At 34.6% G+C, this 16,033-nt stretch overlaps 1 protein-coding gene and 3 long non-coding RNA genes across 4 annotated transcripts in view; 2 read left to right on the top strand and 2 right to left on the bottom strand.

The window, feature by feature from the left end:
* Window positions 1-12,460, top strand: part of LOC143375995 (uncharacterized) — a 27,917-nt gene extending 15,457 nt beyond the window's left edge. Inside the window, exon 3 of the long non-coding RNA XR_013087015.1 lies at window positions 12,449-12,460. This is a non-coding gene — a long non-coding RNA (uncharacterized LOC143375995). The remainder of the gene's footprint in view (window positions 1-12,448) is intronic.
* LOC143375985 (netrin receptor DCC) overlaps window positions 1-16,033 on the bottom strand; it is a 449,439-nt gene that overhangs the window by 49,310 nt on the left and 384,096 nt on the right. The gene's annotated exons all lie outside the window — the stretch shown is intronic.
* The window catches only part of LOC143375992 (uncharacterized), a 382,608-nt gene that overhangs the window by 164,753 nt on the left and 201,822 nt on the right, over window positions 1-16,033 (top strand). The gene's annotated exons all lie outside the window — the stretch shown is intronic.
* Window positions 1,035-16,033, bottom strand: LOC143375991 (uncharacterized). Its single transcript, XR_013087010.1, has 2 exons — window positions 15,839-16,033; window positions 1,035-1,161 (listed from the first exon to the last, which is right to left on the bottom strand). It is a non-coding gene; the product is annotated as an uncharacterized LOC143375991 (long non-coding RNA).

Genomic DNA, 16,033 nt, shown 5'->3' with positions numbered 1-16,033 from the left:
AATATAAATTTTCTGTCATTCTCGTCGAAACCTGTTCTCAAATATTACATTACAGTTTAAGACTGGCGGTGTTAAATGAAATACGCATACACGGTTTTATCGTCGAATTTACAGGCAGCTTTTATGTATTCGTTTTTCCTTTCCTCTCGCATTTTACTCGCTCGCACGGCTGTTTCCTATCGATTAAACCATTGGTACATTATACGTAACCTTTGGCGCCTACACAAAAAAGGGCAGGTTTTTGTTTGGCGTTTCTGTCATTAAGCACGGCCAACGTTCCCACTTCGCTAATTACACACGTCCGCGACATTTTGCCGATTTTCACATGGCAATTTTGCTGGGTATCATCATGGCACTGCCATTAACACTTGCCGCCCACTAACTATTCTATCTGTGTAAGTACTTGAGCTCAACTTTTATTAGCCATTCTTACACCTGGTTAATCTTACAAATTTAAAGGTGTACCAAGCTGTAGCGAGACTTGCGAGAGGAATTGCGAGGATTAGGTTAGGATAGGAAAGCGTATGTGAAAGGTCTTTTTTGGCCACCCGCTCAATAATAATATTTTAATACTAAATCGTTCGCTATATCTGGAATTTAATGCCAACTATTCCAATAGAAGTTACGCTACGGACGAATAAATATATAGCCCATTAATTATATATATTAAATCTATATGAATATATAAATTATTTGTATCTCAAGAGATAAATAGTCAACAAGATGCTTATTAATATGTAAATGATTTATACATAAATAAAAATTTATTTTTATTGATACCATTATCTGTAAATAAATCTTTCGAACTTGATAATATATAGACTATTTAAATATACAAATTATTAAATTATTTTATATTTTCAAAATATATGTCTAATCAAACTCATTAACTAAAATTTGCAAATTAGTATATCTGAATATTTATTTGGATTAGGGTTGATTAGAAAGTAAGAAAAATATAAAGTTGTAAAGAATTGACCTAATTCTTTATAAGGATACTCAATATGTTTTCCTCCGGATCAAGTTAGTAAATTAATAGTGATAAAAATCTTCAAAATAAAAATTGATTTGTGAGGTGGAATTTTCTTGATATTATATGATAAGTTTTAGTAAATGGGAGTACTATTAAAATTAAAATTGATATAATTAATCCAATTACTCCTCCTAACTTATTTGGAATTGCATGTAAAATTGAATAAGTGAATAAAAAATATCGTTCAAGCTTAATATGAATGGGGGGTAGATATTGAATTTGCATAACTAAAATTATCAGGGTCTCCTAAAATATACGGATATTGTATAATAATTAAAAAATGAATTAGTATAATTAAAATGAACCCTAAAATATTTTTAATTGTAAAATATAGATGAAATTGAATTTTATACTTATTTCTATTTCTTCCTAGAGGACCAAATCTTTTATTTAAGCATGTATATTGGAGATCTTACTATTATTCACAAGGGAAGTCAAAAATTCAAATAAAAAATTCAAAAAAATCTGAAACTGGGCAAAATTGTAGCCCAGGTGATGCTAATAACGCAACTATTTTTTAATTCAGTAATAAACCTATCCTAAGGGTGAAAACACCCCCTCGAAGAAATGATAAGTTTTCAGATCACCGTGAATATCAACGAAACTGTAAAAGATATAAAAAAAAGTTAAACTCAAAGTTCTATGTTTTTTTTATGCCCTACAAAGCAAATATAAAGAATTCGCAGAAAACATTACTTTTTTCAAAATTTTGATAAATTTATCTCCACTACACATTTTTTCGATAATTCTTTCCAACCATATTCTAGGGTATCGAAAGTCATAAAACTTTAAATTGAACTACAGATCCTCACGATAATATGAAAACTCGCAATTTCTTTGAGGGGTTGTTGTCGCCCTTAGGACCGTTTTATTGCCGAATCAAAAAATAGTTACATTACTAGCATCACTTGAGTGACATCTCTGCCAAGTTTCAGATCTTTTCGAATTTTCGAGTTGCCAAACTTCCCTTGTCAACATCCCTACCCTCAAGTAAATTATCTGTACATCTGCTTTAATACTTTCATATGCAAAAGTGTTTCGAAAGACAACAGATTTAAATCCGCTACGCTCATAAACAGTCCAGAAATACAATCTCCAAACCTCCAGTTCTATTCAAAGTTTCTACAAATGAATAAATATCCCGTTCATTTCACTCTAGTCAGGTTTCCCAAATTCCGATTATCCTGCGATACAAATGCCCGATGAAATTGCAAACGAGTGAGATAGATCCTACCGCTGGAACTGTGCTCCAGAAAGCTCCTCAACTTTTCTAACTGTTACATCCGTCCGAATTATTGCACGGTTATTTCCTTTCTCTGGAGCCGCAACGCAGGACGTAATAGCTGCACTCTGGCGCTCATAGCGCCCATGTCAGAAATGCGAGGCACGTGTGCACATATCTTCAGTGAGAAAACACAATGGCCTGTTCGATTAGGGACGATAGTGCGCCGGTGTGTTCGCCTGGCGGCCTGTGTTTCCCGTATCGTGCAAAAGAGAGTTAATTTCTCGATTACCGCGCAGCAGTTACAGCGAAGAATTCTTGGAAGTCCGAGGCGTAATTAGCGCAATTCCTCACCGATCGTTGCGCAGGAAATATCGTGCCTCCCTTTGCGCCGTTTCCCGTAATTTCGGTTCTTTTTAACTCGTTCGATCGCTTTGCCAACTCACTTAACAGCTACGGCTCCCTTATTCCGCGAACCGCTTTTAGGAGGGCTGCAAGTATACGCTCGAACGGTATACTCTAATCGCCGAGAAAGGGGGCAATCTCGCTGTCAGTAATGAGGTGGTTTTCGATTCATGCAACTTCGATTTGCAGACTCCGTTGTGCATTAGCAGCAAAATAATGGAATTGGCAAAATTACAACGAGATTTGTGTGCTGGTGTACATACAGGGTGTTTCAACTATATCAACTGAAATGTTTCTGCTATATTCGAAATTTCATAAAAATCTTTTGCTGCAAAAGTTGCACAGTTTTGAGGGGGTATAGTAACAATAGCTTCATTTTGGGGGGGGGTTAATATTGTTAATAATAATAATAATAATAATAATAATAATAATAATAATAATAATAATAATAATTCTTTACTGCGCGAGTAGACATCACGAATAACAACAAGAAGGTAAAAAAAAACATAAGTATATATAAGAAAACAAGAAAGAGAAAAATACTAGAATTAGAAATTATATAACATATGTAAAAGTAAAAGTAAAGTGCGAAAGGCGAGATCCAGTTGTCAGCTGTTGTTAACCTAACCACTTAAAACTAACAGTGTATGGGCTAGATAAGTATAGAGACACTGTAATAAGAGTCTGGATACGAGAAGGCCACTTTTTGATTGGTCCGCCATTTTTTATTGAAATCGTGCGAGAGAGAAAGAGATATACACCATTTCGCTCTTAACCACTCTTAACAACTCTTACGTTTATGGCGATATTTTACTATCTATTAATCTGAAAATGTGCATTTGGGTAGTAAACAAATAATGTCTATATATTCATAACATAACCTTTTTTGGCCATTTTTGTAAGGAATATTTTTTAGCCGTAAAGCTCGACGTTTGGGACATTTGGGAAAAACTCTCAAAATATAACCCTTTTCTGAGGTGTTATTACAAAAGGGTGCTGTACATCCAACCACTTTGTATGAATCAATCGCAATTAGAATTTCTTGATATACCTATGTACGTACCTATTTACGTGAAGTAAACAGAAGTAAAATACCGCCATAAACGTAAGAGTTGTTAAGAGTGGTTAAGAGTGAAATGGTGTATATCTCTTTTCCTCTCGTGGGATTTCGATCAAACATGGCGGACCAATGAGAAAGTGGCCTACTCTTATTATAGCGTCTCTATACTTACCTAGCCCATACACGGTTAGTTTTAAGTGGTTAGGTTAACAACAGCTGACAGCTGGATCTCGCCTTTCGCACTCTACTTTTACTTTTACATATGTTATATAAATTCTAATTCTACTATTTTTCTCGTGTCCAGACCACGGTGCAATAGACAGATGTTCCGACTCTATATCTTTTACTAGAGCACTAAAGAGGTGAGTATGCGCATCCGCCATATTGTGTCCTCTGGAGAGAGAAGATTCTTGAGTACCCGCCTTTTTGAGTATTGTCAAATTCGCTTTATAAACCAAATATAAACTTGAATGTAATAAAATACTGTAACAAATGTGTCGTGCTACCACTCATCAATATCAACAACGCATATTTTGTTTATAAAGCGAATTTGACAATACTCAAAAAGGCGGGTACTCATTAACCTCCTCTCTCCAGAGGACCCAATATGGCGGATGCGCATACTCACCTATTTAGTGCTCTACTTTTACCCCAGCGATTTTGCGTGCCGATTTCTGTTTAGTTCCCCTGGCCGCCGCGAGAGGCGTCGCGACTTAGAAGGCATATATTTGTATTTGTATTTTTTGTTTTCCTGTGTGTTTCTAACACACAGGATGGCGTTTCAAGCATTTCGCTTATATTGCCCAACGAACGATAGTCATTTTTTTCCTTTTTCCCTCCTCTCTCCTTCGGGTCCCAGCAGCAGCGACGCACCGGGAGACAGGTGATGGTCACCCATCTTTCCCCAGTACGCCGCCCCGTGATGATTAACTTCGGTGATCTTACGGGAACCGGTGTTTCCATCACGGCCATGGCCGCTGGTTAGAAGGCATATACATATGTGTTAATGAGATTGCGGTAGTAGAGATTTTAATAGTATTACTGGGCTTGCTAGAAGAATCCTACATCAAAATCAAGCTTCAGTCATTTCACTGAACTCCAATCCTGATGATATACTCAAATGAATTCCTTCGAATATTCCAACTGCGTTTCAATTTCTTCAAAACGTTGAACTCCTTTCTGACAAGTAAATCGAATTCGTTGAAGCCACCAAATTTTTCTGAACCATCGCAACCATTTCAATTGACAACCCCCATTTCTCTTCGTATACATTAACATTACAAAATAATTACAACTTTCTCTTTCAATTCAAGTTGGCGAAATATTCCAAACCACAATGAATTTTATATTATTTCCACAAGTTGAACTGCTTCGAGACACTCGAAGCATTCGAATCAATCAAGTTCACTTCAGCTTCTTTTTATTCCTCAGCTGGCCAGCCTGCTTCTTTTGAATACTTCGCAGCTTTAATGACAAGGGGGACAGAAACGTGCGCTGGTGGAAGTGATACGAATACACCACCACCCTTGCATCGCTTTGTAAGTGTGCCGTTCCTTTGATGCGATGGTCAAAGACCAACATCGTGTCGAACCAACTCCAGCGCTTCAATGAACCAGCATGTCGTTATGTTGAGTGTCCTGAGGTCCCTCTCGCGTCAGTTTCATATTACAGCCCACACTTGGACCGGAACTAGTCTAAACACTCCCCTGCTTTCGATTTTTAGTTGTTGCATGTTAAAGGACCCCGTCTACACTCATGAAAATCAGACAAATTATGTCTTTCGCGCGAAGGAACGCAGCACCATACATGCCTGGGTAAAAGATGATCTCTTTCAGGGAACTGGTTGGAAATATGAAATGAAGTATAAGAGATTCCGCAAAAATACCGTTGCTAACGTACATTAATGAGCCGTTTATTTTGAAAGTGGCATAAGTCCATTTTCCAAAAAATCGAGTTAGCTGTCTTAATAGTTAAATTTTTACACGATCTTTTCATTCTGAAGCAAATTGTTACTAATATATTTAAAATCATTAAAATTTTGTAAAACGAAAATATGCTGGTTAATGATGTGATGAAAAAATTTATCTTGTATGTGGCGTAAGTCCCATTGTCCCAAAGTCCCAAAACTTAAAATGGATATGCAATACAATTTTTTGACATCACAGCTTTACGTTTAATTATCGAGGTAGCAGTTTAATTATCAAAGTGCAATGAATTTGTTATAAACAATTTAATCTCAAATTTCACTTTCGATCCACTGATGGATTTATACGGGTCTCTGGACATGCCCTTGTAATTTTCAGCAATTTGTTAATAATTTGTTTATAAAAAATTAATTGCATATTGCAAAGTAAATGTCTGCGGGACGTAAAGCCACAACTAAAGTCGCAACTAAAACTACAGCAAACAGATAAAATGCATGAAAAATGTATTGGAATATGCGACTTGGATGAAAAAAAAACGAGAACAATCGCAATGTAAAATATAAGGACTTAATGGATTTATCACATTATATACCACCTCCACACCATAATTATTTTAAATCACTCCCGCATACAAAAACTAGAGAAGACTGAATAATAATTAATAAAACATTATTAATTTTAATGTAAAAATTTCTTAACAAAGAATAAAAGTTGTATATTTTTTTGATTTTATAACATAAAAGTGTATACATTTATTTTTATTTCAAGGGAAATTTACTTTTCCTATGGACTTGTGCTTTCTTAAGCATTAAAAGCGTCATTTCATTGATTTTGAAAGTGGTGTAAGTCCATTCATAGCCATCAAACACATATTGTTTCTTAAACAATGTTAATTATGCTAATTGGGATGATAAATTTGACACCCTTGGAAACCCAAAAACATTATACTACTATGTTATATGTTGCCCATATTTTTTAATTTAATCCAACGCAAACCCTTTAATATCTCGATTCGAACATAAATGGACTTTCGCCACTTTCAAAATAAACGGCTCATTAAGAAGATAAATACTACCAAAGATATCACAGTCTTCTAATCTATCGAGGATGCTCAGCAACTTGAAAATTAAAAAAAATTGAAACTTTACAGAAATGTAGTTGAAATGATGATAATAGTGTAACCATTTTTTGTTTCGGCAATGAAATGGTCTTAGGGTTGAACACCTCTAGAAAGGAAGAATTTTCTAAACAAAAGTAATTTTTTCAAAATTTATCCCTGCAACCTTCTTTCGAAAATTCTTTATCGCCATATTGTAGGATAGCAAAAACTGTAAAACTTTTGATGAAACTTTTTTCCGATATCTTTTATGGTTTTCATGGTATGGATGAAAACTCACAATTTATTCGAGGGGTTGTTTTCACCCCTGGGACCGTTTCATTACGAAACAAAAAATGGTTACGATATTAGCATCATTTCAACTAATTTCTGCAAAGCTTCAAATTTTTTTGAATTTTGACTATTAAATTCGTCAAAGAAATAATAAAGAAATAATTTTTTAGAATATTTCAGTTTTAGAATTTAATTTCTGAGGTGCAATAGAGCAGGTGGTCTACAACAATACATTCGAAAAATGTGAAGGATTATGGAATATTTTATTCATTGTAATAAAAAATATCAATTCCATTCTGTTCCAACGAATGCAACAGTTAATTTTGCAATCTATGAATCTCTGCATACAAGAAAATGTTAGCCATTTCGAAAACATATTATAGCTTTGTAATAGTGAGGCTATTAAACGTTATATGCATTTATCTCGGGAAGTATAGTTTCTGTTATCGTGTTTAAAGGAACATTTTTACTTTGTTTTAGCTCCCCAGTCAGCTCTCTTGAGGAGACCATCCTTTTCCAAGAGACTCTCTATATTTAGTGACTCGTTTCCGAGGTTTTGCTCGAGGCTGTGCTCAAGTCTGGACTCTCCCCAACACTGGGGACTGAGTACTGCCCACTGAAACGTCTGCCCTGATATTTACAGTGTAAATTTTACACACCTTACATCCAACACGTCTATACACATTATTGCCTCTGCTTGTGTTTGTGATTGTTGTATTTATTATTTTAAATAATTTGAGTTTTTTGCCTGATCAGATTTTGATCATGAGCTAGCTTTACAGTAAAGTTTATAATTAAATAAATTTAATTAAATTTTGTTTTTTTATTTTATACTAGTAGTGTGGTTAGGCAGCATTTAAAAACCATTTTGTGTCGCAGCAGGAAGTAGTACAACTTTATAACATCGATTGTGGCAGCAGTGCCACTATTAAGAATACTATCGAGTACAATAAATGGAGTCACGATGACAGTAATTGTACTATAATAGTAGAAGCAAGGTTTCATAATAAAAAAAAAATAAAAAAAAAATATAGTAGTAGCTATAGTGTTGTGTCCGCCGGAACTCGTTATCTTTGTTTATTAAATTGTGAGATGATTATGGCGAAACAAAGAACGGTACTATTTTTTATTCTACTCTGTTTTCTAGAAAGTTCATCTGAAGAAATTATTATTTATTACGTTACCATCTGCATTTAGTTTTTCCCTCAAACTTCAACAGGTTTCATTTGTTTCATAACATTTCACTTTAGTGTTAATTCATTTTTATTACACTCTATATTAATGTTACTATAGAGATTAACAATATAATAAGGGTACAGGAAATTTTTTGTCATTAGATTGTTTAAATTTTTTAATTTGTCTGGTACTATTTATCAAGGAAAAGTATAATGTCACAAGTTAATTGAACCTTAGATACTGAAACGAGAATGTAAATTAAAATTTTTTTCGCATGAAGATCTTTTTTAAACAGTCAGTTGCTCCAAGCAATGTTCCCATTTCTATATTTAACTGCAATTTCTTGCATACTGTAATAAGGTAATGTACAGTCGCATCGGGAAGTAAGTTGACACTCTTTAAAGTCGCAAAATTTTTTTAAAATTAGTCCAAACGACTTGAGTTTTTTTTTTAGAAGCTAGAAGAATTAGTTTTCTGGGTGACGTGCTTTGTCGTTTTGAAAAAAATTTTAAACTGGTTGGAACAGCGATGAAAATAGTGAAGTTCGTTTTTTCAAATTCTTTTCTGCGCCTGTAATTGAAAATTCAAAAAACCCGTTTGCAGATTGAAGTAAGTTGTATACATGCAGAAAATTTCATCTTAATCGGTTAACGTTGCTCTGAGCTATAAACGCTTAAAGATCACAGAATAAGGGCAAAAATTGCAAAATTCACGAAATCAGCGATTTTTGCCCTTGTTCTGCGATCTTTAAGCATTTATACCTCAGAGCAACGTTAACCGATTTAGATGAATTATTCAGCATGTATACAACTTACTTCAATCTACAAACGGGTTTTTTGAATTTTCATTACAGGCTCAGAAATGAAAAAAAAATGAACTTCACTATTTTCATCGCTATTCCGACCAGTTGCATTTTTTTCAAAACGACGAAGCACGTTATCCAGAAAACTAATTCCTCTAGCTTCTAGAAAAAAAACTCAAGTCGTTAGGACCAATTTTAAAAAAGTTAGGCGATTTTAAAGACTGTCAACTTACTTTCCAATGCGACTGTATATATTTTTTTTTAGTAATCTAACACGATATTTAGTGTTATAGAGATCAAATTTTATTCTTGTGTAATGTACGTTTCCGATCAGAATTCTTTTGAATTTTAGCAAATGGAATGACAAAAGCTTTGTGGATAACGCAACAGCTTAATGCTATTGTTATTAATCATAAACGGGTTTAAATTCATTACATAACAAGCGTACGTAACACTTTGTGCACGAATATATTGAATAAAAAAAGAAAAGACACATACATAAATACATAATGTATCAAATATACACCTATAACAGAAAAACGAAAAATGAAAATGATAATGAAAATTAAAAAATGAATATGTTCTTCTTTATAACGTTATGTTTTTCTTTATAAATAAATCTAGTTTCAACGTTACTACGAGTTTGATACGTCATTGATTTGCATACTCAAACTAAAATACTGTTTGTGCAAAAACAAGTGACAAGCTTAATGAAAAATTGCTTTCAATCTAATTGCGCAGGACGATATTGTTGTTTTCCTAACAAACAATAAATACAAAATTTGGATATTTACATTTTGTTAATCACGCCTCACTGACACAGTTTACAAATGCCAGAAAAATGATTTCCTTTCCATCACGTTATATATTTCCCTAACAATTATTTCGCAAGGATTCATTGCAAAACTCTTCTCATTTTTGAATTTTCTATTTTCTTTTTCGTTCATAGCGATGTAGAGAAGTGGAAATGTTTGTGTAAACGCGATATGGTGACGAATTTCTGGTGACTTCAATTACGTAGGATTCAACTCACTTCAATCGAATCATCGAATTCAATTTACTGCATCGATTTATAGCCCGGACAAAGAGCACTGCCCCGAACTTTCGACCAATAATGTTTCCAAACTACGAAATTTCCGGCCATTGTAGCCCCGCCGTGAACACAATTGAATAAGCCCGCTGTATCTTTTCCTATCAGTACGATCCTTTGACATTTCATGTATTGGATAAATGATTTCGGAACGAGTTAAATTCATTGGAGTATAAATACTATCGCGTGATTTTCCTAACTTGCGATGAGAAATAAATGAAATGCTTTTTGGAGGAAAATGTCAAATTAATTTACATCTCATGCAATGGCGTACAAAATATACAAAAATTACTTCACAAAATGAAGTATATGTACACAGTAATAGTAAGAGCTTTCATTTGTTTCTTGTGAGGCACATTAACCTGTTAAGCCTTAATATATATTTTTGAAACACCCTGCATGAATCGTTAATGAAAGGAGTAACAAAAAATGCTTTAAAATAAAGTAGGGAATATAAATTACTAATTTAGAAATAATTCTTTATGCAAAGTGTTACCATTTTTTTTTCAATTCTAAGTTTCAAGTTTCGATTGTAGGAGTTAATTAAATATTTATATTTTTAAGGGAATACGAGTCAATGTAACGTTTCTTGAAATAAAAACGAAGTGTCTACAAATTATTTGAATAATGTATGTCGAAATTGAAATCACTGGAAATATGAGATTTGCCGCCATTTTGCTGTGAATGGAAGAAGACCATCTCCAGATTTATACTTCTGGCATAACCTAAAAAAACACGCACGTTTTCTTCTCCGCCTTCGACAGTAATCATAGAAAAGTAACGAATTTTATCCCCTGGATAAAGTATTTTCTAGGATAAGGTAATACTTGGATAAAGTTAATTCTAGTACTTTCATTTCGTTTTATAAATCCTTCAAGAGTGGATACGCCAACTATTTAATTATTATTTTACTCAGAACTATTAGAAATAAAGTCTTAAGTGTATTTCATGATTTATAATTTGCCTACCACAAAATATCAGGTTTTCGTTACTATCTTGAAAGGTGATGAGAAAATGAAACTGTAACATTCAACTATAGATACTGTAGTGGTTGTGTGAATATTTTCATAATTTGAAATTCTTGCCTCCTAATTTTTTGCAACATCAAATTGAAAAGTACGTTCGTCTACGCACAAATTTAATTTTTGACAAATGAAGTGGTTACCGATAATCTACTAATTTTTATTATTATTATCATTATTATTATTACGTCCTTATTACTCGATCGAATGATGTACCTAATGCACAAGGACGAGTGATAGTAATAACACTGTCTAACAGCCATTTTGGTCTGTAAGATTCAATAGCCGCTTCTTATAGATTTTTGTACGTTGAAAATGAATCCGCAAACCGTTTCTCGCCATCACCCTCAGTTTTTGAGAAATTCGATTTAGAAAAATTGCAAATTTTCAAATTTTAACATTTTTTGTGTCGAAACAGTAATAGTTATTCGGTTGCTTGTGACGTCAAATTATTCTATAAACCCTCCCGAATACAGTGGTATAAGTTATTGGTGCATTATGATTATTTAAATATGTTTAAACAACGATCTAAAGGAAAAGTACACCTGAAATGCACCCACTTTTGCAGATATATTTGAATTTATTTACAAAACTAAGGGTCTAGAAGAGAATCTGATTACTCCACGCGACGCGGCAGACATTTTTCTTTCGGAAAGCATCAACAGAAGTGGTAAGACACATTTTGTTTTCAATACAGAAGCGAAATAGTTTGGCAAAACGTGCGGCGCCGACAGTGGTAGTCAACGGCGGCGCGCGGTACACTGCCGCTCAGCGTCACACAATCGCTAAACGCGCGTGACTACCACTGTCGACGGCACACGTTTTGCCAAACTATTTCGCTTCTATATTGAAAACAAAACGTGACTTACCACTTCTGTTGGTGGCTTTCGAAAGAAAAATGTCTGCTGCATCGCGTGGAGTAGTCAAATTTCCCCCTAGACCCTCAGTTTTTAAAATATATAGCAAAATATATGCAAAAATTGGTGTACTTTGGGTGTCCCTTTCCCTTTGATCGTTGTTTAAACATGTTTAAATGCATATAATTCTATAATAACTTAATATCATTGTGTTCGCCAGGGTTCATAGAATAATTTGAGAGACCTTGTAACAGAATAACTATTATTTTTTTAACACAAAAGATGTTCAAAATTTAAAGTTTGCATTTTTTCAAAATCGTATTTCTCGAAAACTGAGGGTGATGGCGATAAACGGTTTGCGGATTCGTTTTCAGCGCACAAAAATCCATAAAAAACGGCTATTGAATGTTACAAAACAGAAAAAGAGTTCAATTTTGTTGGACAGTGTAATTGGAGTAAAGGGCAGGCTGCAGTGGATATTGTTAATAAGCCTAACCATTAGGAACATAAAACTAAGAATTAATACTAAACTATTATTAATTAATAAATTAATATTTAACGAATTAATATTAAACTAACTCTAATACAGTGGGTAACTAATAGGGGAGAGATGGGATGAAAGGGGCATTTTTTTAAGACCAGATAGTCAAAAACCAAATAACCATTCGACTTCTAATTGATAACATTAGAAAGGCCAGTTATTTGGCATAACAGTACACGGTCATATTAAGCTTCTCTCTATACAATTACATATCTTATTTTTCGCTTTTTAAAAAAGTGTATTTGTCCTTTTCATAAATTGGCTGTATTTAATGGGAAGCGTGATAAAACAAGGTAATATTAATATTATTTCTTCAACTATTATTTCTGCAGGTCCCGAAATCGCAGTATCGATATCGACAACTCTACAAGTCGACGTTTTTCTTAAGTTACATAAATACCACTGTATTGCCAAAATATTAGTTTTTCTACTACCCGGTCCAAACCAAAAATGTCCCTTTCATCCCACATTAGCCATCTCCACCAATTGTAAACGCCTTATTAGCTCATTACATCGCTACTAAACTATTTTCAGTATCATATGTACGTCGCAGTTTCCCTACAATTTGACGAGTCATATTCATAAAGGTCTTAAGAATCCCATTTCATTTCATCCTTCATACATATTTCGCGTTCCTCTTATTTAGGTCTCCGATACAGAAATAAAACATTTATGCATCGGTATTGAATTTATTCAGGTACACGGATACATACCGAATCGGAAGCCATCGTTTCCTTTATACCCGCTCTTTTATATCTGCCGCAGTAAAAGAGCAAAGATGAAACTCCGTTGCCTCGTATCCGATTATTGTTCACACGCAAATTAACTACACGCGGAGGGCTACGGTGGCTATGGAAAACAATATTTCCACGGGCGACAAGCTCGATTCAGCGGGAATGGGCGATATTCGGTTATGGAAGCCGAGCTATCCGACGGCCGCGCGGCGTTTCTTCGACAAAAGGGTGGGATATATTGCGGCGATATGCGAAAGAATAATTTCCACGGCAGAAGTCCGCCGCACGAGCAGCACGGACGGACGGATTAAAACTTTCTCATCGGTATCGTGGATAATTGGTTTAGTTATTGGATCCTCGGGGTTGAATCGCGAACTCGCTGACGCAGTATCGCATTGCTTTCCTCGCTTTTCGCTACGGAGTTTTCGATTCCTCTTCGCCCGCCTCCGTAATCCCCTATATCTTCCTTTCCTCTGCTCCCTGGTTTCGCTCCGCAGCGTCACAGGTGACCGTCTGGCCAAGCTTTCATGAAGATTTCACGAGTCTATTGATATCAGCTTCGTCCTAGGAAATTCTACTATCCTGTGCAACTGCATAGTTACACTGATTAGGGTAATTCCGGGATAGTTGGCCGTATTCTATCTGTGAGGCTGTCGCACAAAAAGTTTTATGATTTAAATAAAAACAATTATGATACTAGATACTTTAATAACCTGCCTTTACAACTAGCTACAGAAGTTGAACAAAAATGAAGACAAAATCATCGAAAATTTAAATTTTAAAAAATCTTCGGTGAGCTATCTTTCCCTGAGTGTCCGGCAGAGATGACCATAGGTGTCTAGGTCAGGTAGCCGGAGTTAGTATGGTCTTTTTCTTTCCTCTTCCTTTGCTGTTATTTTTATTATTCACTAGCTTAAAGCACCCGGCGTTGCCCGGGTAAAGCTTTGATTGTCACAGAGTGTTAAGGGGGTGAGATAAGGGGGAACGGGTGGGATGTCCAGAATTCATGGTAGTCCATATTCTCCGCAGGGTTCTAGAGAGTAATTATGCAAAATTTGGGCTAGATGGATTTAAAAAATTGAAATAAAAAGTATCCTATGACTATATGTTATTCCTGTACCTAGAATTCGTGTATACAAAAGTTCAGTGAGTAATCCATTGCGTAGTTGCGACGTGATTGAGTAACAAGCATCCAAACACACTTTCGCAATTATTATATATGTAACGAAAGTATACTTTCGTTAATCCGAATTTTGCCGCGCTCCTCATGCTTCGCGCGCCTTTTAATGGACGACCGCTAGATGGAACGAGGGGAGATGGGTATTACGTAATAGAGCACATGTACAAAGTATACAAAAGGATATTATAGATCGAGTAAAATAAATAGAGAAGCGAGAGTTGTAAACTTTAATTGTCGTTTCTTTGTTTACAGGTAGGAGTGTAAATAATGTAAATAATTGTTGTAAATTAGCGAATAAAATTTTAAACTTTGTTTACAGAGAAACATATTTCAGTTTATTTATTCATCGCTAGCGATAATAATTAAGTAGCCTTATATATATATATTAGTAGGATATTGTTTTTATCTTTCTGTACCTTACTGTAGACGGTTGAAATAAAAGTCGACACACCGAACGTGCACTGAGTAATAATGCCAAATATATTTATTACGGAAGTTCAAATAACAAATTGCAACACTTACAAGGGAACATCTCGAGCCCGAAAATTTAAAAAATTCTAAAACTTTTTGAATCTGTAGGGGATTTCCTCCTGATTACAACGCAATTTTTGTTTGCTCCCCATCTTCACTCTAAGGGGGTGTAATTGACCCCTGAAAATCCAGTTACTTTCCGATTTTATGTTATAACTCGTGAGCTGTAAAATATTTTTTTTACCAAATGATAGACCTAATTAAAAGAAGTAACTTTTGTCCTGATACTTTTTTTCTACCTCTTGTGGTTCGCGAGTTATAACACAAAATCGGAAAATAGCCGAATTTTCAGGGGTTAATTCCACCCGCTTCGAGTGAATTTGGGCAGCAAACAAAAATTGCGTTGTAATCAGGAGGAAATCCCCTACATATTCACAAAGTGGCAGAATTTTTCGAATTTCCGGGTTTCTATGCGGTTTTTATGCACCCAATACTTGTAAATCTTACATTCCAGCCAATCTTCTATTAGTTCTGTTCGATAGTAGTTCTCGCCACACCGCGGCAATCATTGGTAGCGTTACCGTTGGTAAACCTAACCATATCGGTGCTACAGAAATATGGCCATCTAACCCTGACAAAAGTTGGCCGCGTCTCCTAAGTTTGCGGATAAGATGGCCAGACCAATTATCATGCCTTAGTTTTCTAAACATACCGTTACTCATTTTCAGTGTATAAAATGCTGCAGACATATTTATTGTCCTAAACAATTAAAAATTCAGAAATATACCAGGAAAGTATTGCGAAGAAAAGGATCTTTAACCGCACTAAATAATTTCACACTACGTCAGAAACATTACACAGGCATTACTAATTTTTTGTTTTCTTTATTATGTACCTATATTAAAATTGATATAATTAATCCAATTACACCTCCTGATTTATTTGGGATGGCCCGCAAGATTGAGTATGCAAGTAGAAAGTATCATTCAGGTTTAATGTGAAGAGGAGTAGATATTGAATTAGCGTAAATGAAATTATCAGGATCTCCTAAAATATAAGGATATTGTATAATGATTAAAAAGTGAATAAAAAAAATTAATATAAATCCTAATATGTCTTTAATTG

Source organism: Andrena cerasifolii, chromosome 13 (genome assembly GCF_050908995.1).
Source record: "Andrena cerasifolii isolate SP2316 chromosome 13, iyAndCera1_principal, whole genome shotgun sequence".
In the NCBI taxonomy this organism is placed as follows: Eukaryota; Metazoa; Arthropoda; class Insecta; order Hymenoptera; family Andrenidae; genus Andrena; species Andrena cerasifolii.
This window is presented reverse-complemented; position numbering and strand designations above follow the sequence as displayed.